This window comes from Schistocerca piceifrons, chromosome 4 (genome assembly GCF_021461385.2).
Source record: "Schistocerca piceifrons isolate TAMUIC-IGC-003096 chromosome 4, iqSchPice1.1, whole genome shotgun sequence".
Classification (NCBI taxonomy): domain Eukaryota; kingdom Metazoa; phylum Arthropoda; class Insecta; order Orthoptera; family Acrididae; genus Schistocerca; species Schistocerca piceifrons.
The window spans coordinates 149,341,005-149,359,228 of record NC_060141.1 but is presented as its reverse complement, the minus strand read 5'-3'; positions in this window follow the sequence as shown (position 1 = coordinate 149,359,228).

Below are 18,224 nucleotides of genomic sequence, written 5' to 3'. Positions count from 1 at the left end.
GATATATTTGGTATGGGATCATGATTTTTAAAGTGCGTTTGAGGCAGATGACACTTTTGACACGAGCAGAGAATTTTTTTAGGTTTTGACATTATTGCAGAAAGCTACGACGTTTTTGAGATTTGACTGAGTTGTTATGATGTTATTTTTATGACGACGATGTGTATTATGCTGTTGCGGTATGTTTATGATCAGTAAGCTGACACTATATGAGTTATTTGATTATGCTACGTATCTGTAATGATGAAATATTGAAGAAGTGTCGACGAATAACGTAAGGAATAATGAGTAGTGGTTAGGGACTCTGGTTTGTGAAAAAGGTTGTTGGAAACTACGAATCGTACTTTAAGAGTTATGAAATGTGTGTATATGCGTGAATGTATCACAATGCTGGCGAAAATTTTTTGGACGCTGCTATATTTATAGTATTTTGTTTCTACAGATTTGTAACCCAAATTCTTGACCTGTGAAATATTTTTGTATGAGACTGTCACTGTGGCGGAAACAGCCATCGTAAATATTTCAGTAAGAACGGTAGGTGACCTTGACGTAATGCGTTTTGGGCACCCAGCTGAGAGGTTGTCGCCTGACAAAAGAAAGCCATTAGGTGGAGAAAAAAAAAAGGAGGCCATTATCCTCGCTATTGACATTCCTTTGTAGAAAGCATCACAAATACGACACGCTCGAACTTGAAAACATATGATTACACTGTGGAGCTCTTAATTTCTGATATTTGCTAAAATGCCTAATGAAATGATGAGAAACATTTTACATCCATTGTCTTTCTAGCTGAGAGATTGCTCATTTTGTTTAATATCTAGTTTCTAGCGGCACTGCAGCATTGGTTAAAATAAAATTTTATAGATGTACTAATATAAATATTTTCTGTCTACAGATCGAGTAAATAATAATTTTTTCAAAAAAATCAGGGAGCACAAAAAGACATTTACCTTCACAGGAACTGCATTCATAATTTTCTTTTCAAGTACTTGGTAACTTTTTTGGTAGAATAACTTCTTGTGGTGCACCACTTTAATCACTTAGACATTAAGATGTGATTATACATTTCCCTTATCTGCATTGTTATCTTTAGTGTACTATTTTTTCTGCTTGAGCTATGTCATGTTTAGGTATAAGTTATTTCATTTTCTGCTGCTGTTTGCCAGGCATAGTGCAACTAAATTTGACTTTGTATTAGTCTTTTAAGCCAGTTTTACTACTGATTTATTTTTCTTGTTTGCTGCACATTGCCTTATATTAGTTGTAATATTGCAATTGCTTTGCTAATTTCTGTAATGCTGCTTCCTTTGCACATCTGCATTTTTTTGTCATTGCTGTTTGTGTTAATTGTTTTGTGCTGCAGCATTGCCTCACCCCTTAGTTTAGCATCTGAGCTCAGTAGATTTAAGTTAGCTTAAGAGGGGGTAGACTATATAAGAGAATGAGTTGCGATGAATTGGAAGAAACGCATTGAGAAGAGATAAGAAACAGATTTGGCAAAAATGAGTATTGTGCACCGAGAAATAATTATTTTGAAAGAAATATGAATAGAATACAGAAAGCAGGTATAGATAGGACTTTTTGGGAATAATGATGAATGAAGGGAGATCTCCAAGAAGTAAAGAAAGTTTTGTTTGCAAAATACTGCAGTAAAACAAACCCTGTCCTTTCCTTTTGTATTATTATGCTATGTGTTTGTGTACCCTTGTGTATTTCTTTTCTTCCTGTCTCTGTGTACTGTTTCATAGAGATTTTTTCTGTTCTAGTACTAAGCTACATTCACTATGATGAGGAATACTGTTATCCTCAAATATAATTTGCATTTATAATATGTTATTTTCTTTGTAAAGATGTTTAGACATTATTTATTCTGTTCTGTTTTAATGCTTAGGTGTGAAGTTGATGTTTCAAAAGTTATTCTGATCTTTTATGTAGGTACTCATAATTCCTGTAACAATGATGTATATGTTTATTTTTATTCTTTTGTAAAGCCTGTATTACTACAAATGTTATCTGTATTGTTATGTTCTTTAATGATGTATTTTGTACCTTTGTTATTGTATTTTTGTGTTAGCAAATTGTAATTGTTACCAGTTCTTCAAATTAAGTATCATTTCACTGCACATGTTTCTGTTGGTCATAGTATATGCACAGTATGTGAGAAGTTGGGACTGTTATGTGCTTGCACGTGTGTTAATAATTCAGCAAGGGACTGCATTGCTGGTTCTAAGGACATGTCAAACAAATTTTTTGTGAGTGGACAAATGGTGGTTTATGGACTTGCTATATTCTCTGCAAGACTCTTTGATGGTGATTGTGCACCTGCACAGTCGCAACAGATGGCTGCTGGCCGTCTCTGGTTCTAAGGACATGTCAAACAAATTTTTTGTGAGTGGACAAATGGTGGTTTATGGACTTGCTATATTCTCTGCAAGACTCTTCGATGGTGATTGTGCACCTGCACAGTCGCAACAGATGGCTGCTGGCCGTCTCTACAAGGACTACAGTAGGTCTGCATCTTTGATGGCCCACCAGTACCATTATTTCTACAAGGACTACAGTGGGTCTGCACGTTTGATGGCCCACCAATACCATTATCTCTACAAGGACTATAGAGGGTCTGCATCTTTGATGGCCCACCAATGCCGTAATCTCTACCAGGACTACAGTGGGTCTACTCTGTGATGACCTACCTACCAATATTCTTCAAAACTTCAAATGACTCTGCTGTCGGTTTGCTCTGTTGTGACCCATTACTTGTCTGCATGTCGAGAGTCAGCACTGTCTTTCCGTTGGAAGGACAACACTACTTCTTCAAGACTGCATGGAAATCCACTATTTCCGTGTGCATTTTCTTTTACTGCTCAGACTTTGAGAAAAACACTGCAATGTTACTGTGATCAATGATTAGGACTGTCTTTATGGACTGTGAGAAAGTTTAGCTTTTGAGCAACATTGTATCAATACATGTGTGCATTTGATATCTTTGTTATTGTAATTATGAAAAATTTTATCAAATCATTATTGGCCACTGCCCAAAACAATTTGCAAAATTTTTTGTGGGGAGCATGAGGGCTATGTAAGTAGGCTGTTTAGGTTTTTTTTATTGGTAACGCCACCTCTGTATAAAAATCACTGGCTGTGCTGTGTGCAGTCTGTGTCTAGTTTGCATTGTTGTCTGCCATTGTAGTGTTGGGCAGCGGCAGCTGGATGTGAACAGCGCGTAGCGTTGCGCAGTTGGAGGTGAGCCGCCAGCAGTGGTGGATGTGGGGTGAGAGATGGCGGAGTTTGGGAATTTCTAAGACTGGATGTCATGATCTGTTATGTATATTATGATTTTTCAACACTATTAAGGTAAATACATTGTTTGTTCTCTATTAAAATCTTTCATTTGCTAACTATGCCTATCAGTAGTTAGTGCCTTCCGTAGTTTGAATCTTTTATTTAGCTGGCAGTAGTGGCGCTCGCTGTATTGCAGTAGTTCCAGTAACGAAGATTTTTGTGAGGTAAGTGATTTGTGAAAGGTATAGGTTAATGTTAGTCATGGCCATTCTTTTGTAGGGATTTTTGAAAGTCAGATTGCGTTGCGCTAAAAATATTGTGTGTCAGTAAAAGCACAGTCGTATATAAATTTGTAAAAAGGGGACGTTTCATCATGTCTGCCACGGCCCAGCCGCAGATGATACACCGGTTCCTGCGAGATCACCGAAGTTAAGCACTGTTGGGCGTGGCTGGCACTTGGATGGGTGACCATCCAGCCGCCATGTGCTGTTACCATTTTTCGGGGTGCACTCAGCCTCGTGATGCCAACTGAGGAGCTACTCGACCGAATAGTAGCAGCTCTGGTCAAGAAAACCATCATAACGACCGGGAGAGCGGTGTGCTGACCACACGCCCTTCCTATCCGCATCCTCAACTGAGTATGACATGGCGGTCGGATGGTCCCGATGGGACACTGGCGGCCTGAGGACGGAGTGTGTGTGTTACTCATCATCAAGTCTAATGACCAACACCAAGGATACTTGTGTTCAGCTTCTGTCAGGCGCGTCTTCTACACTCAGTGGAGTGCAGATGTTGTTGTCGAGGTCGCAAGTGGATAGCCATGATTGGCCAGACCACCACAGAACAAGTGAACTCAAAGCAGCTGGATTAATACCACGTGATAAGTCGTCAGCAGGATTATCCTACGATTTGACATGTCTCCAGTTTGCAACTGAACTCAGTTCCTGGATTTCAGAGACTCTTTTGGCAACAAAGATTTTCCAGTGACCAGGACTACACTGCAGCCAACAGGGAACTATTTTCGAGTCCGTCCACAAATGAATGTTGTAACTAACCTCATTCTACGGCTTATTACGTTATTATTGGGTCGGCACAGACTCCGTGCAACTCACTTGGTTACTTCTTTCTATTAAACTACAGCATAGGCAGATGGTCGCTGCTGGCACTCGTCGTGCAGAACCTGTGAATAAATCGTGTAACGCAGCCGTCTACTTGTTGCGTTCTGTGTAAATGCCATGAAGCGCCTTAGAGTCAACAAAGCGCAGCGCTCGGAATTGTGTACGAATATTTAAATGAACCAGTTGCAAATGGAAATGCTTATTGATTGTGAAATTAATGTGAGAAGATTAGGGTCGCCACCGACTCTAACCGTACAACTAGGCAAAGGTTTGGCCGGGTCGGAAAATAAATTAATTTGATCACAGACTATAAAGGTGCATACGTTGTGATATCGCTCATAGGGGATGCGATGTAATTAATAGTATTACCCATGCACTGTTCATGAGAATCAAACATTTAAAATGAAATAGAACGTGCATGAACATGGTACATAAGATCAGCTCCCAGGAACACACCTGAAAATAAGACTTAATCTAAAAGCATTTGTTTTAAAATAAAAGGGGGAAGTAATCACCGGACCTGTACGTAACGAAACGCGTTGGATGTGCTAACGGGAAAGCTACGAGGTGAGTCGCTCAGGTGCAAAAACGTAACCTCGGAATACAAGAGAAAATTGTGAACAAATTCATTTATTCCCAAGACATGGATGTGAATCATGTACACAATTCCTGATAACATTAATTCCTAAAACATTAAAGAAAAACATCGATATATTCACCGCTATAATCTACACCTAAAATCATTCGTGTGAGTCATACATACAACTGCGGTTGCCTGATAAGTGACTGCAATGGCTCGTGAAACGGTACACGTTTCGCAGTACACTCGCGTGCCCACGTGGTTTGTGGAGACGCAATTTCTAGGTATCGTGGCCAAGTTGCAACAATATCACATCACGCAATCATGAACAGTTAACATTCTTTAAAACACACATGAGATCGGACAGTTAGTGATGATGGTAGCCCAACAAACTCTAATGTGCATACGGTACAAGGGCCCCAACGTGGTACACGCGATCGCAACGCACTCCGGCGGCAGTTTCGGGAAATTTCTTGTTCGGAAATCACACTTTTTACTAAACTGGCTCGCGTAAAATTCCCACGTTAGCTCTATTAAAACGTACATTTCCTCCATTGTCCACGAAAAGGAAAGTACAATGTCCAATCAATAGGGACACAGGCTCATAAAAGTTCCATTACAAACAGTGCGATACAAATTTGCAATACTTCTTCAGTTAACAACGGGTTTTCCAATGATTCTCAATTTGCTGGTGCTCAGAAACAGCATATATACATATAGGCTTGAAATGAATGCCAATATCGCACCTCACAACCTTGTGCTGAAGGGAGATGGCGTGCGTGTGACGTAGGTGGCGTTGTGCCATCTCATTGGTCAACGCTCAGACGCATGCTCAGAATATCTGTCATGCTAGATATTGCTCTACACGTCCGGAAAGACTCCCGAAGAAGCTATTCCACGCTATGACGCCAGAAACTCGGCATGTCAACGCTCAACGTTCGGATGCACGGTCCGTGTGCCGACGGCTTAACGCAGGTAGATTTTTCACAAGTAGCACAAACCTCTTCGCCTACATGACCACTATGAGATTTGGCTGTTCTGTACAACTGCTGCTGAATCTGTGCAACTATCACAGACTTTCCGCAGCAGAGTACGACACCATCTGGCAACGTGACACACAAGCACATTCATTCAATCAGTAATAAAAAAAAGAGAAACAAGGAAAAGAAAGAGAAATGCTAGTAAAAGTAGGCTACCAGACTAATGAAAGGTGGCTACAGGACCCTTTCAGTGTTGCCACTATCTATGATGTTTAAGACATTGTGAATGAGTCGAGCAAGAAGCAGAGCACCACACAATTCCAGTCGTGGAAGAGACTGTTGTTTTACAGGGGCAACCCGAGTTCTGGCTGTAGCCAATGAGACCAACACACTGTTATTTTGAAGAACACATCTGTCGTATACACACACACCATATGCCAACTGTGAAGTATCACAAAAACTATGATTTTCTAATTTAACATACTGGGGGCACGGAACGATCTTCCTGTTAATCAAAATATCATTTAGGGAAGGCAGTTGCACACAAACAGCATTCCATTCATTAGTGAGGTTGGATGGAAGAATTTCATCCCAGTCAAGGCTTAGTTGCCGCAAGCGCTGCAAGAACAATTTACATCTTATGACTGATGGACCTAGAAGCCCCGGCGGGTCATAGATTGATGCTACTGTAGACAGGACATTGCACTTGGTAATGTTTGAGAGCCGATGACTCTTCAGCTGCACATGGCACTGGAATGTGTCAGAGCCAGGATGCCATAATATCCCTAACGTTTTTGTGGCTTGTTCACAGTAAGATGACAAGGCAAAGACGTTTCTCTCTCCTGCACAGGGATTTTTACCATGACCTTGTGACTATTGGAACACCGTTTCCTCAGTGGAAACCCCCAGAAGCGAGTAACTGAGTCAGCTGAATTGAAGTTCCTGAGCTTCAGCTTCTGTAACTGATCCACCTAAGAAGTCGTCCACATAAAAGCTAGACATAACGCTTGTGATGCCATTGGAAACCCGTTTTGATTTTCCGAAGCCAACTGTTGGAGACAGCTGGTAGCAACAAAGGCAGCATGAGCGGTCCCGTTAAGTGAGCGTACACAGTCTATATTCTTGCATCGGTTAAGACAGTGATATCCGCCACAGAATTCTCTGGAAGTTCCTCTCATCAGGATGGAGAGAGACTTGGCGATACATTTTTGCTATGTCAGCTGACAGAGCCACATGAAAGGAGCGAAATCTTATAATAATGGAAATTAAATCAGGCTGGACAGTGCGACCAACCATCAAGATATCATTGAGAGATACTCCATTAGAAGCGGCAGCAGTACCATCAAATACTACTCTCAACTTAGTAGTGGAGCTGCATTCTTTGAAGGCAGCATGACGTGGAAGGTAACACCTTGGACCAATAATACCATGAGAATTAGAGATCTCCACGTGTCCCAGTTGGACATATTCATTCATGAGTGCAACATATACCTTCTGCAGATTCGGTTGCCTTTTAAATCTCCTCTCAAGATGCGCCAGTCTCTGTGAGACTTGTTGTCGTGATTCACCTATGGGTTTTCAGTCAGGTTTCACAGGTAGTCGAAACACAAATCTTCCGTCTTCATCTTGTGCTGCGTGGTGCTGAAAGTGAGCCTCACATATTTTATCCTGCTTACTCATCATTTCCGTAGACAGTTCCTCTAATTCGCAAAACCTTTGCAGTCTGGAATTTGAATTGTCACCTCTAACAAAGCACGAGGTCACGGTAGAACGAGGCATGTTGCATGGGGCTGAAGGTATCCTACCATCAAAGAAAACCTCAGCAGCAAGAATTAAATCTGCTGTTGAATTCCGGATCAGTGAGCGGAAGATTACATGGGACACTCCAGGACCTTTTTTGTGATATGCAATCTGATCGGCAGTATCCGGATGTTTACTAGCAGACACTAATATAAGCTACATCTACTTGTATAGTCGCACACTATATTTAAAAAGATAAAAAATAAACGTTATAGACAAACTTGAGGTGTCTGCATGGCTTTAGCAATGCACCGAAAGTGATTCGTTTCTTCGAAATATTGTAGCATAATCCTCTCTGGGAATTAATAGTAACATTTCGATATTGTTTAACGTGTCGCTTCTTCTAAATACTCAGAAATGGAGACAATAATGTGCTTACAGCAGCGTTTGCATCACATGGATGGGTGGGGTGAACACTGTGATATATTCCCACAACACTTCAAAGCCACAGCAAATCCATACAAAATAAATCAAATAAGACGGCCATACGCCGTACTTGTTTGCCCTTCCTCTCTGGTATATCTGCGTGGTACAGGATCATTATTAGATAGTATTAACGAATAGTAGATAGAACGTGTACTGAATTTGCCTGGTGTGGACGCATCCCGGCTGACAGTTGCTAGAACATTCACAGTTGCCTATGCAATGTAGGTTCCTCATCGAAGAAGGAGAGAAATTCGTCAATAAGACGCATGTAAATACAGTTTTCGTGGTTAATTTTGCCGATTTTATAAAAAGCGCATGTTTCAGTGCTATTTGGACTATCGTGATGGTCACATATACAGTGTCAGACCCATAGGTAGAGAGCCTTCCAACTAATGGAATAATGCTGTGGCAGTGTGATGCGATTTCGAGAGAATTAGCAGGGCTCTGCGATTTGACTGCAGACATCTAGATGTTGCCTTACTCGTCAAAATAACGTAGATTCAGATGCCATATATCAAAGATTGGAAGATACGTCAATGTTGAGAATATGGAGGCCAAGCGGTATTCTGCTAAAAAAGGGGCTGAGAGGTGATCTCCATGCCTCCTCTTCTAGGCGTTGTGAGCAAACGTATTACTACCTCCTACATAGTCTCACAAAGTGACTGCAATGAGAAGTTTTGGGGTAATACGAAGGTTTTTAACGAGAGACATTCAGCAACAGAAGTTCTGCATTTTGTTTTTCCAAAAAATATATTAGGGTGTGATTGGAAAGAAAAAAAAGGCGATATTACTGTTGCGTTGTACATCTGTGTATGAACTGTTGAATTTTTATTGGGTGAACTGTTAAAGGCGGGAATATGAGAGGAAAAGTGATATTATCCATGAAGGAGCAGCCCTCATATATTAAGGTTGGTTGGTGACTCACCTTCTATTAAACTGCGATGCGAAGGGATCGAATAAAAGTTAATTTGGCTTAAATATATCTTCATTATTTCATATAAATTGAGCAACTTATTAATAACAACCAGTTGCTAATGAGATGACCAGTCACTTTTCTCTCTATTTTGAAGTAGGACACTATCTGCGCTAAACCGGAAACACGTCTGTAAACACTTTAAGTTAGGTGCAATTCATGCAGCGAGATACAACATTCTTCTGTGAGCTGTGTGTGCCAATAAATAGATGCATTTGCATTTTAATAGGTATATTAAATTTACGTTGTTGACTCTGATTGTAAAGAATAAACTGCTCCATATTTGGCTCACGTGCCCGGGCCATATTTATAGTGTGAATGTCTGTGTGAATCGGTGTTTGGAAGGGCTCCCTGGGTATGGATGTGTGATGTAAGTGGTAGAGTTCCATATTAAGAAGGTGAAGTTGGCTACATCATAAATAATCCTCCCTCTATGAGCTGCATTTTTCAGTTGCAGTGATATTTTTTATAGAGTGCGGCATGTGGAGTCAGTTTGCAAGATTGTTCTTGGGCGATTGACTCACTACCTTGCTCCTAAGTGAGCCAACTGCTCACCAATTACAATCTAAAATGGCGTAGGGGCTATGAGAGGTGGCAGAAGCCCCCTCTCATATTTCTATCTTACTCTGAGTAATTCTATTTTCCTCTCTAATTGCATTCGGTGAAAAGTTGCTATTCCTTCACATGCGGACTTCCCACACAGCGTCTCTCGTCACCCAGGTGGTCCGGTGACAGCCGGGCTCTGCAGATCTTCAAAAGGTTAAGCCGACAGGTGTGAGGGAGTCGAGTGAATGCTTTCCAGACGCCGACATTGTCATAACAGCGGCGGAGACACGCCCACAGGGGCCTGAAGGAACGGCTGGGCTAGAGATTCCGCTCCTTTGGAGAAACTTAGCGAATACACTTTCTGGCGGGCTACCAGCGAGGCGTGGGAATGACTTGTGTTCCCATGCAGTCTTGGCGGGCAAATTCCCGCGTTTTCTGCAAAATTGTAACTGTGATTGGCTTGCTCAGGGTATAGCTCCGTGACGTAGCAAAATCGGCGCAGAAATTGGCGCGAAGAATCTCCATTGGTGGAATGGTAGTGCTTCGGCAATAGAGTGGAATTTTCCGCCGGTTTTCGAGTTGCTGATTGGAATGTTTAACCACGACCACTGTCGTGGGGGCGGGAATGTTCGGTGTTCGGTTTGTACGGGTGCTCTTGTGGTAGTCGGCTCTCGCCTTTCGGTTGGAGTAGGTTACAAGACTGAGCTCTCGCTGCTCTGGACAGCCTGCCTTCCGTTGGCTGTCTAATATACTTTTATTTAATTGTAACTGTTTGATGAAGTTGCTGAAGTTTCGACTTCAACGTAACCTTCAGAGTACATTTGGCAACAGAGCGTTCTGCATACAAGAGGCCTATGTTGTCTATCTTGAGCAGTTTTGGCTTAAGTTGACTGTATCGGAGTTACTGTGTGATTTCGCTTGTTAAAATCAATCACTGTGCCGTCAGTGATTGCGTGGCGAGCCTTCTTCGTCTCCCTCAGAGGCGCATTTGTATTGCTAGGAAGACTTTAGTCTGGAACAACCAGACCAGGATAATTTGTTTCGAGCTATACTCGCGACATAATCATCACCACGACGGGAAATTTACGTTGTTGACTCGTAGATAAAGTCCTGTGAATAAAGTTATGGCCATGCTCTGCAGCTCAAAAATTCTGACCAACAGACAGCCATTATTTCTGCACATTATTCGTAATAAGTTAATTGTATACAGTGGAGATACGCTTCGCATTGCTGTTCCCAAACCCGCCCCAACGTGACACACTGCGTCTATTCACGTGTCTATTTCTCTTTCGTATGCATTTCATCAAGCCTTTGGCATTCGGAGCCAAAGTTTTCATTGCACTAGACGTGTTGTCTTCTCCTTTTGTTTGGGATTCGGAATTTCGCAACCGCAATCGCATATTCATCTGAACTGTACAAAACAGAAACTTACTGATACATTGAAACTGTTTTGCAGCCCTGCGCATCAGCGACCGTGATCAGACCTAGATTCAAGATCAGAAAAGCAGTATCTTTGCTGTCAATTGAATCGAAAACAACCAGTAGCATACCTTTATTCAGCTACGAAATCAACATCTACTTCTCGGTAACATCCAATACAATCCACGCTGCATCACCGTCACACCGTTAGTATGAACTGGACAGTCACTTTCCATAGCTCGCCACGCTGCGTGTCTCTCTGCTATGAAACATCAGCTTTAGCAGCCAACGACTTACCGGCCGGTGTGAACCGCCCCATCCAACTCTTGTACCGCAGCAGCGCGTCGTACAGAGATGCACATATACCGCTTTTAATCCTCCCATGCTTGCTGATAGCCAGGCCGAACAGCTGGCGCACGATACCAGCATAATTACCAGGTGCTTTACTCACAACCAAGCCAAGCTATGCCCGACCCAAGCAGGGCAAAGGAGTCTTATTTCCCTGCCGGTGTTCCCGCTGAGCTATCCTACGTAGCGGTTTGTGCTCCACGCGTTCATTAGGACTCGGAAATTGATGGATAGTCCTTTTCTACTCGTGTATCAGAAGAAGAGGCCCACAGTGGTATGTATACATTTTGGTCGTTGTAGGCCTGAAAACGGATTTTATCTGTTTTTTACTTGGCATTTTTTCCGGATTATTTATTTTATATATGAATGGCTTTATTTGCAACTTTGCCTTCTTTCGACTAGTTCTGGCCATCCTCAGTTCGAACCATCATAGCTCACCTCAAGTATGTGTTTCCTGTAAGATGCAGAACTATCAAAATCGAGATCCTCTGCACCTAAGAACCTAAAGATGACATATTGCTACGCCAACTAACAAGGTTTTGGAAGTCTACTTCCTGTAACATCAGTGTGTTTCACCCAAATACGAACCCAGTTATACCAATTTTAATTACTTTTTCCAGGACGTGTATTGAAGGTTCCCTCAATTCATTCTACGTAGCCATATTCACCAAATCCATTTTAGCAAACACGAATTTCGTTTTTGATACTACGTTAATCTAAAAAGTATATGCCTGATAGAAGCTTTTCGTTCGTATTATCCTTTCTTCACACTACGTTGCATACCACCAGAATTTTGTATTACAATTTGGTTTAATTTTCCGCCCTATTTTCCAGGCATTAGGTCCTTATACGAGTGTTTTAGGCTATTTTTATAAGGATTTTTGGGCAACGGATAGGACTTCAGCTTCCAAACCCTAAAAGTGAGACTCCCATTGATATACAAACGTAGCAATGAAATTACACTCCGTTATGTATGTGGAAACTCACATAAAATATTGTTTATTTAAGGATCTTTTATTCTGTATTGCCTTAATCGGTAGCTAATAAATATTCTATTTTCTATAACAGATGAAATATTTACAAAATATCGTTCACTTATGCTACACGAGTTATTTTAACCAAAGCAAATCCTCCTAATATATATATTTCACCAATTTACCAAACTTAAACAATTGCAAATGGCTTATAAAGAATAATAAATGTCGCTTGAGTGAATTTTACACAAGAAAGCCCATTGTGACTCCACCATGTAGTCAATACAAGAATAACTTCTCTAAATAACTACATGAATGCCATAGTGATTGTGTTTTACATAAGCGTAACTACACGTGTGCTTATTCACGGGAAGTGTGTTTACCACAATCATTTTGGGGAAGCAGGAGCAGCTTTTACAGATACCATTTTGTATTTTCATTGACAGTTGCCTCTGTCCACTGATATCAAGGCAGTATTACTTTATCAGACTTATTTAGTCATACAAGCGTATTAAATATTACCATACATTAACGTAAGTGAAAAGGCAATTCAAAATCGTTGAGGTGTATCATTGTAACCGAGTTTCCACGTTCAGAATGGGTGATTATTCTAGTGGAGAACTGTACTTAAGACCTGACAAAGTCCAACTACGTCACATGGTATCAAAGAATCAGACTTCCTTTACAGCAGCACCGATCCGCTACCACGTATCCGCACAGCGCTCCAAGACTCGGCAGCCTGTTCCGCCCCTTTGTAACGAGCTGCAGGATCACCTGTATCGAGGCACGGTTACTGCAGACATTTGTTGAGATCCGGGTTAGTGGATATGGGGGCATGCGACGGCCGGTGCAGGACACCTCGCAGTTACAGTTTGCTGGTTTCGCTGCCGTTACGTGCCGCAACCTGGACGGATACGAAAGCCATGTGCTGGTAAGTGGTTATTAGTGGGATTACAACCAATAACCGAATGCTGACCCCATATGCAAGGTTGGTACAATACTCCATTTTCTTAATACCTTAGGGGAAGGACTGCTAGGCAGTAACAAATGATTGACCTGAATAATACAATCTTCTGAAGTACATCAAAGTGAATCTGGTCGAGCACGTTGTACTGTATAACTCTTCCAAAACCTGGGTCATTAAAAGAATAGATGTGCGGCATGCTAACATTTATGGGAAAGACTGTCCTAGCGAAAGAGAATAAAATTACGTGTTACATCGTCCAAGACACTTCAGCTGTCAACAGTTCTAGCCGATGGACGTTTTTCATTATGTCTTTCGACCTCTATCGTTCTGCTCCGAAAGAGCGTCACGACGCTAATAGAAGGCCTAACCTCTTGTGACCACGACAGTCCGTTGCGACACGTTATGTAGTCTTACTTTTCGACTCCGGAGGTCTTGTTTCCCTTCGCTTTCTAGTGAAATTAAGTGAAAGTAAACCTGAATGCGTTTTACTCCCGCATGCCTTGTACTGCCAGTACAAATTTGATAGTGCCAATATCCATCTTAAAAAGGGGCGAGTCTGCAACACTGGAATCAAGGTAGATGTCCACACAATCTTATTTATCAAGGGAAACTGGAAAGAGTGAGAGGAATTCGTAGAAGATAACTTGAGTGTCGAATGATTGGAAGAGAAACATAAGATGAAGGAAGATGTTCAAGAACATGATACGACGTAGAGCCTCAGTTCAAATGCCAGACACTAAGAAGTGGGACAGCATTACTGATTGTACTATATGAACGCGAATAAAGCCGCAAGAGCTTTAATACCTCTCAGCTTGAGGTTTTGTTTACACAAGTAAACAAGGTGAAAAATTGAGAAAATGAGGTAGGAAAACGAGGTTCTTGTTTTAAGCAGTAACGGTAAATATTTTTCGCTTAAAAATAATCATTTTAGCTAAGATTCTCAGATTGTCCTCGTAATTTAGTGAATCTACCAGGAAGTAGGTGCCACTCCAATGAGCTTAGAACTATAGGCTGCGCGGCCTGAAATTTTGAGTAATGACGTTGCAGAATACTCGTACTTTCTCGGTAGACTAATTGCCAAAACGGTGCTCTATTCTCGTAAGTTTTGACACCCCTGTATCATTGTACAGGAAAGGTTGAAGGATACTATGGGAAGGCGTAAAGCATTCCCATTAATTTTTTTTAAGACTAAACTTCTTTTAAAGCAACGGATATTCTTTAAAATTTGTTATGTGCAACGTACAGTCCACCAAGAAAGTAATCTGAAAACTCTTTCGGTATCTCAGAAAAATGAAAGATGGAGAACAGACACGGAAATGGATGTAGTTGGACAAAGGGAAGTAGCATGATCTACATGGTTCTATCACCACGAACAAGATCTGAAAATTCTTAAGCACCCAGCATTTGCATGGTGTCATCCATTTACCTGTTTCGCACACTCAAGGTAACTTAGCTGGCTTTACACACTGGCCTAGCTTTACAGGTTAAAATTACTTTGCCTAAATTTTGACATGTTTCACCTTCGGAGAACCAGTACAGATCTGCAGGTCATGTTCAGTACCTGAGAGGTTTGTGGGGTGTTTCACACATTGAATGAGTAACTCGCTGCTCAATTTTTGTTTATTATTTAACTTAATTAAAAATGCCATTTGGCTTTATAGGTTTACAGCACCGGGTAATATGCAATTGCTACTGTTAAAAGTTTTACCACGGAGAGCCACTAAAACCATAAAATTGTAGCTGAAGTATTTGTACTGACGGCACCATATAGCCTGAAATTCCCAGCAGCGCCTTATCAAGGAGCGCTGACATCAGTCGTATCCTCTGCGACAGTCTCTTCTGCTTGTTCCACATGAGGGGGTTCGACCACCGTTGGTTCCGCAGGAGACGTGGAGTCTTCCTTCTGCACTTCTGGGTCAGCTTCTTTTGCCTCCTCCACTGCTCCTGGCTGTGGCTCTACCGCAGTTTGAACTTCCACAGCTGGTGTCTCCGCTGCCTTCTGCTTGACCTCCAGAATCACTTTCCCGAAGTTCTCACGTCTGCATAGTTGCGTCATGCCTTCAGCCACCTGCAAGTATCCAAATGTTACAGAGGAGACTTTCCTATGGAGGTTATAAATACTTAGCACAGTGTACTCACTTTTTCAAAGGGCAGAACAGCGTGAATACAGGGCTGTATTTTGGCACTGGAATACAGCTTAAATATTTCATTTAGAGACCGCTGCACTGCCTCCGGATGAAGGTCTAACCATATGCCAATGTTCACTCCTGCTATGCGGTAGTTTTTACTAACTACATCCGCAGAAGACACCGATCCGCTATCCCATTTAGGTCGCATTAACCCCCATGATGTATATTTTGAGTATGTAGCTGTGCTGTTCGACCCTGAAAAGAAGTCATTAACGAACTATGTTAGAAAAGCATACAGCATGAATGCTTGCAGCCTAACTGCATCTAATTTTTAAGCAACAGCGCACGCTTTCAACTTATCACGCCGGAGATGAAGCAGGAAAGCCAAACACGGGGCTACAAACAACTAGTTCCAAACAAGTTGCCAAAGCAACGGAAAGAATCCTTGCACATACTCGTAGAAGGACACTAGGGATAAAGGGCAGGCCAACAGTAATTTGGCTTGGTCCTAGCGACCAACTAGTGAATGAGAAACTTGCCGAGTAATCTTGTCAGTACTTCATTTCATGCTCCGAACTACTTTTTGTTTCCCAGTTTGAGGTTTATCTCTTGTACGATTATTTTTCCTTTACCCTTTGGATCTCAACAATACAGAAGTGTCGGTAACATCGTATACAAGAAGGAACTGCGAAACGTGAAGAGACACTTGGGTGTACGACTGATAGTCGTCAATCACCCAGAATTTTTACAGGATATATTTCAAACCAAATTCGCATTTTGCTTAGACAATTCCACTTCTCGTTACTGCCATGAAGACGCTTTAAGCAGATTACAGTCCTGAATAAGCAGAAATGGATCTAAAATCTGTTAGTATTTTATTTTGCTTGCTACTCCAGAGGTGGCATTTCAGAATCAAAGCAGTAGTACGTACTCAGATTTGCATTACAGCTATTTTAGACCTACTTCCACTCCGTGTCGACCTCAGGATGATCACCATAAGAAACGACAATGTTGCTGTCGCATAGCAAAATATTCGCGCGCTCTGTATCTAGGAATGCTGTAAGTGACTGCTACGATGTACTGCGTTCGTAGAAGTACTTCATTGTGCCCTTAACTGTGTCGTACAACAGCATCGGCTCTTTCGCTCTGAAAGTACTGGTACTACGAAAGACGGTGATCAAGCGGAAACCACTGGTACTCCAAGGGTTACCGAGTCTTTGGGAGAAGGGTTGCCGAGTTGTTGGTTGGCTTGGGAGGAGTGGACCAAGCAGTGAGGGTATGGGTCCGACCGGATACCGGAAGGGTGGGGAAAGAGGGGGGGGGTGGGGCTTGTCCTTCCGAAGGCACCATCCTGGCATTTGCATGAAGCTGTTTAGGGAAATGGAGAACCTTAATCAGGCAGGCCAGACGGGGGTTTGAACCGTCGTCCTGCGCCACTTCGGCCGAGCTCTTGTTGGGAAATTTTGGTAGCCAAGTCTTCATGTGCGAAATAAAAGACAGTGCTCCTGAACAATTTCAAGTTAACTATATTTAGTAAGGCCTAGTCAACCAATACTTTAGTGACTAGGTCTGACCCATACCTCATACGCCTGGCAGAGTAAAGAGAAAATCAAAAGAAAAACAGCGTTTCTTTGCAGGTTCATATGAGACGAAGCCATCAGATTCCCAGTCAACGCCGGTGGCAAATGCTGTAGGATAAAATGTTTCTTGTGCATATTTAGAGGGCGATCGCTTTTAAAAGCGTCAACCAATATACTGCTTCCTAATGTGTATCTCTCGCTGAAAATTATGAATGTAAAATTAGAGAGTCGCGTCCACACAGGCTTCCCAGCCATGCTTCTCACTAATCATTCGCGGCTCGACAGCCAAACGATGAATTTAGGGCCCTCCGCCACACACAGTAAGACTGCTAGCAGAATATAGGTCTTCCTTGACTATGTTACATAGTTTAACCCGACCCATCTACACTGAATGATTAATATCTACACACACAGTTTGGTGTGGAACACCTAGATCCTGCGAAGAACCTGCAAACACATGGATCTCAACGGAGCCAAAATATATTCCTCGAGAATCAGGCTAGAAGAACGAACATTTCTCCATTTTTCTTCAGCAAAGGCTTCCACGTATCACGCCAAATGTGGCTGAGCCTTGTCCTGGATTGTGGCATGATCTGGACAGTACTTCGTACCGGCACCGTCCTGGTGTATCAGTATCAGAACTCTTCCCCAATTATTGGGGAGTGGGTGCCGCAACCTGGGCACGATGGCTCCAGCGTATTATTGCTGCAGTAGGAGGAAATTAATGCCAGCGGACACGGTAGCAGCATCTATCACGTACTTCTAATTTAGAACAGAATGAGGAAGGTTCAGACTGCTTTCCACCGCCATTGGACAACCATCTTTCTATACTGGCCAGACTACTCTTGTTGCCTTAGGCTATTCACCAGTACACTTTCGACCTGTAGTCATTTTATGGTTTAACTTAGTAACGTTACCACGCTTCAGCCCACGTCAGAACAATATTAGAGTTAGGCAAGTCATCACATGCCCCGTGGAGGCTACGTTACTATCGTCACACTGTTTTAAAGACTTTTCGGCGCTGTCTGTAACTGTCGTAACTGAAGAGTACACAGCACCCTTCTCTAGACGAGTTGGTACGTCACGCTATCACAAACCAATT